Source organism: Marmota flaviventris, chromosome 3, assembly GCF_047511675.1.
Source record: "Marmota flaviventris isolate mMarFla1 chromosome 3, mMarFla1.hap1, whole genome shotgun sequence".
Classification (NCBI taxonomy): Eukaryota; Metazoa; Chordata; class Mammalia; order Rodentia; family Sciuridae; genus Marmota; species Marmota flaviventris.
This window is the reverse complement of record NC_092500.1, coordinates 28840457-28845597: the sequence shown is the minus strand read 5'-3', so window position 1 is coordinate 28845597 and position 5141 is coordinate 28840457.

Sequence of the window (5141 nt, the reverse complement as noted above, 5' to 3'; positions counted from 1 at the left end):
CTTGGTGTCCTCCAAGCGAGATCTGTTTTGGAAATGCTGACAGAATCACAGCAAAGGCATCCAGAGGAAAATATATACTGCGTTTATTTGTCTTAGAAACCACGAGAACATTGCAAAAGACCAGAATTGGCCCTGCAAAATGTGTTACTAACATGTACAGTGTGACTGCTTAGTTTGGATAAAGTTGAGTCAGTTCTTTGCTGATAAAGACAGACCACAATCTCTATTCTGGCATCTTCAGAATTTGTGTCTGTAGCAACGTCCCAAATCTAAGTAGACCTTGAGAGCTCCACAGGGAAATTGCATGTGTATCTCAAAAGAAAACACATTTGGAACCAAATTTTCAATTTCCCGTCTTTTCAACTCAACCTCCTCAGTCTTCCATCTTATTACGGTGACTTCATCCTTCCAGAGGCTCAGGCCAAAACTCTTGGAATCACCTCTGCTTCTATTCTTTCTCTGTCATACCCATTATGATAACTCAGCCATCACTCTCCTATCTTTAAAACGGATCTGTGTTCTGATCCCTTCTCAACACTGTCTACTGCTCCTCCAGGTCAAAGCTACCATTATCTCCCTGCTTGTGTATTTCAGTAGCAACATGAACATTGTTTTTTGGCCTATTCCTGTCCCTCTGCAGTTTAGCAGGCAGAGCTTCCTTTCAAAGACAATCCATTCAAGTCATTCCTCTGCTGAATCTTCTTCCAAAGCTTGCTCAATGTGAAAGCCCATCTTTGCAACTGGCTGAGAAGTCCTACAGGATTCAGTTCCCTTCACTTCTCTGACGTGGGGTCATATCTTTCTTTATTCACTGTACTTTGCTCACATTTTCTGCTGAAATGTCATTGTGATTACAAGGCTCTTTTCCTTATATTATATAAAAGTGGCATGTTTCACCCTCTTGCTCTTATGATTCCTCAGTCCTCTTATCTACACTTTCGTTGCTATGCCTTACAAGGCCTCCTCCCACTGTGATGTGCAATGCAAGAAGGCAAGACATCATCCATTGCTGCGACTCAGGCTAGTGCAGTGTCAGATACACAGAAGATCATGAATAAATATCATTGAATACATAAAGTAATAAGTGCTGTCAGACATATCAAACCAGGACAGATGAGATGTATTATTTTAATACTTTTATAGTATTTTCAATTGATCTCTGTTGTTATGCTTGCACCTGATGATCTGCAAACATCAACTTGGCCTTCACTATTCCTAGTGGAATAACTGACCTAGAGAGAAAGTCTTCTGACCACCAAAGTCTAACACCTGACTTGAGTGTCATTTACTTAGGAGGCATCTCAACCTGGTTTTTTTCTGTTTGTCTTACCCTGGGGAACACACGGTCTTTCCTCTTTTTCTAGATTATTTAACCCAGTGATGTGGTGCACACTTGTAATCACAGGAGCTCAGGAGGCTGAGGCAGGAAGATCACAAATTCAAAGCCAGTGTCAGCAACTTAGCGAGACCCTGTCTCTAAATAAAATATTAAAAAGGTCTGGTAATGTAGCTCAGGGTTTAAGTATCTCTGAGTTAAATCACCTGTAGCCTGTACCTAATATGTGTGTGTGTGTGTGTGTGTGTGTGTGTGTGTATAATTTAACCTCATCAGAGTTTGTTTTACTTTACAGGATATTTATAGCTGTATGTGATTTTAATGAGTGTTTTCCCTCTCATGATTTCACTTTGTTTTCCATTTGTGGACTGCCATGGACCTGTGACTTGAAGTATTTGTGACAGATGGTGTGATTTAAGACATACACAGAGCCAATAAAATAAATTCTACACAGAAAATTAAATTTTAAAAGGGTGGGAATTAAAATGTGGGCAGCAAAGAGAGAAATCATTGTGACATTAACTCAGTGAACTATAATCCCTGTGGTGCAGATCAGCATCTGAAGGACAAGGAGGTCTTGTAAAGAGCTCTGTGTGTGTGGAAGCAGTCTTGCACCAGACCTGGGTAGAATGGGAAATGGCTGCATAAGACAATTAAATTTACTTGAGGGATTAGGCGTTTCTTCTTTGCCTTAAGATAAGATGATGATATCTTACATCTGCCTTAGCAATAAAATCATGGAATAAAGGAGTTCTTTGGCACAATATTATGAAGAAGGGAGAAGGAAAAATTTTGAAAAAAAAAAGGATAATTGTGATGAGTCAGTAAAACAAAGGGGCTAGAAAGAAAGCAGAGACCCAGGAAATGCCTGATTTGTGTGATAAAGAATGACAGAGTAACATTCATTGCCAGATCAAAGTCACTGATGAAGAATGCATTAAAAGAACATAAATATGGTGTTCCGGAATATTTGGGTCACTTGAATATTCTAAGATGACAGCACCTAAGAAAGTGGTAAAGTCTGGGTGTAGCATACATGTATCAAGGACCAAAAAGAGTCAAAGGTAAATTCAGTTTCTAACCTTTGATGTAAATCACACACAGTCACATTAAAGATTTAATTCAAATAAAAAAAAGAAGTAAATGAAAAATTTATAAAGAATAAAGAAAGTGGGTGTTATTGTTACTTTGTGTCTCTCCCTAAAAGATGTTCAAAGTCTAACCCCCAGTGAATGTGAATTTATTAGAAATTGTGTCTTTGCAGATATAATCAAGGTAGGATGATCTCATACTGAATTAGAGGGAGCCCTTGTCCATGTAGTTGCTTAGGAGAGGAGAAGAGACACAGAAATATAAGAAAAGAAGTTCACAGAAAGATAGAGCCAGAGGTTGGAGTTTTTCTGCCATAAGCCCAGGAAACCACCCAGAACCTAAAAGAGGCCTCCAGAATGTAAAGAAAACATATCTATTCTTTGAAGCAATCCCTTGGTAGTATTTTTTGACAGCAGCCCTGGGTATCTCATATAGCAGGGGTTTCTCACAATGGCCAATGAACAGGAGATGAGAAAGACATAGTTCAACAAGAAAAGAGAAGACTGTGGCCTTGTTCCTCAAGGCATGCACCAAGGAGGAACAACATTTCTGAGCTTATTTGAAATGCAGAATTTCAGACCTAAGTCTGCACCTGAGGCATAGAATTGCCCTTGAGATGACTGACCCCCAAACTACTTGCCTGGGCAATACCAACAGCAATAGAAGCAAGTGTATTTTAACCCTTTCCATGTGCAGGAGTCTGATCTAAGAGTTTTACATTATGTTAACTCACTTAATTCATGTTTCAACCTATAAGAGGTGTACTGTTATTATTATTACTGTTTTATAGACAGAAAATAAGGCAGAGAAAGGCTAAATATAGAATGAGGTGTGTTTATCTTTATTTTCAAAGGAAAGATACATAAGAAACAGGAAATTGTGTTGCTATGTAAAAGAGGGTCACTGAAGAATCAGGCTTCTATGTCTTCTTGGTGTGGTATAAAAAGAGAAATAGCTTTATTAATGGAAAAGATGTATTTAGTGATCTGCCCTGCAGATGACAATCCAACATGATCTTTCCCTTCTTCTGTTTCTACCCATCTTTCCCCTAGTTGCCTACTTATTCTTAACCTATTAAATCCCAGGTTTTTATTTCCACATAGGACAATTAATACACAGGACATGATTTAAACAGCAGAGTAATTGCAGGTTTCCCCCCTTAGAACTCCTTCAAGAGATGGGCTGTGACATGGAGAGCACGTCATTCATTGCTACAACAGATAGAAAGGCATGTCACACAAGGTTTTGCTCTAATAATAAAAGAAAAAGAAATATAAATATATGTATATATGCACACACATACAACACATACATATGAATATATATATGAAACAGGAAATTGTGTTGCTATGTAAAAGAGGGTCAATGAAGAATCAGGCCTCTATGTCTTCTTGGTGTGGTATAAAAATAGAAATAGCTTTACTAATGGAAAAGATGTATTGAATGATCTGCCCTACAGACAGATGACAATCCAGCATGATCTTTCCCTTCTTCTGTTTCTACCCTTCATATATATATATATGTGTGTGCATACATACACATATATATTCATTCCAATGATGATCATGGCTCTCAAATGCCTTCTTATGGAGGACACTTTTTTTTTTTTAACTTCAGACATGAATATAGAATATTTCAGGAGAGAGAAGAGAGAACATAAGAGATATTTCCTTCTCCCTCTTCAAATTCAGAGAAAGAAAGAAAATGGTGACTTCCTCTGATGTTCTCTTTAGCTGTGTATTTATAAATGGAAATGTAAACTACAGTCTGTACTTGAGAAGAAGGTAAAGAAACAGAAAATCCTGTGAAGATGTCCAGGCATTCCCCTGCGTCTTTCAAGTCTCCCCCTTTCCACTATATCTCCCTGTTGAATTCTCATGGCACCTACATAAACACCCCTAAACTGTTGGCTCCTCTCTGAAGTATTCCCTGTTCCTTTTCACTCATTCTACCACCCTTCGCAAAACTCATCACCCCTCTTCTGAGCCATTGCGGTAACTTGAACATATTTCTAAGATATAATTACCCTGCTCTATTTTAATTATCATTTTTTTTCTGTTAAATAATTATTATCTTAAATCAAGATGGAATCTTATTAATTTTATATCCCCAGGGTCTATCACAGTCCTAATAAATATTTTTGCTCGGACGAAAGTCCATTCTATACCGTGCAAGTAATATTTAAATTTAATTGATAGTGAATAGAATTGCCCTTTCAATATAATATCAGTTAGTTTCAAGTGGTTATTTAAATTCAAATTCATTAAAATTAAACTAATTTAAAATAAGTTTCTCAACTTCATTAATTCATTTCTAGTGCTCAACAGTCATGAGTGCTTTAGTTTATACCATACTGGATACTGTTGATAAGGAACTTTTGCAACATTGAATAATATTGTAAAATATTTTAAATTTTTTGTGAGCAAATTCATCATTTTTCAAATGTAAGGGTGCTCATTCAGGCTGGTGGGCTACTCATTATTACAAAGAAGATGGAAAATACTATATATATTCTGTAATATATAACTGTTAGACAGGAGCGCATTCTTTTATCAAGTACCAACACAATGAACTGATGAAAAGTCTGCCTTTCTTGCTTGTATTATGGGCCATAGGCAAATTATTTGAGCTCTCTGAGACCCACTTTTCTCATCTGAAAAAAAGGATATTAAACATCCACATATAGTCCATAGGTTTACTGTAAATACTAATA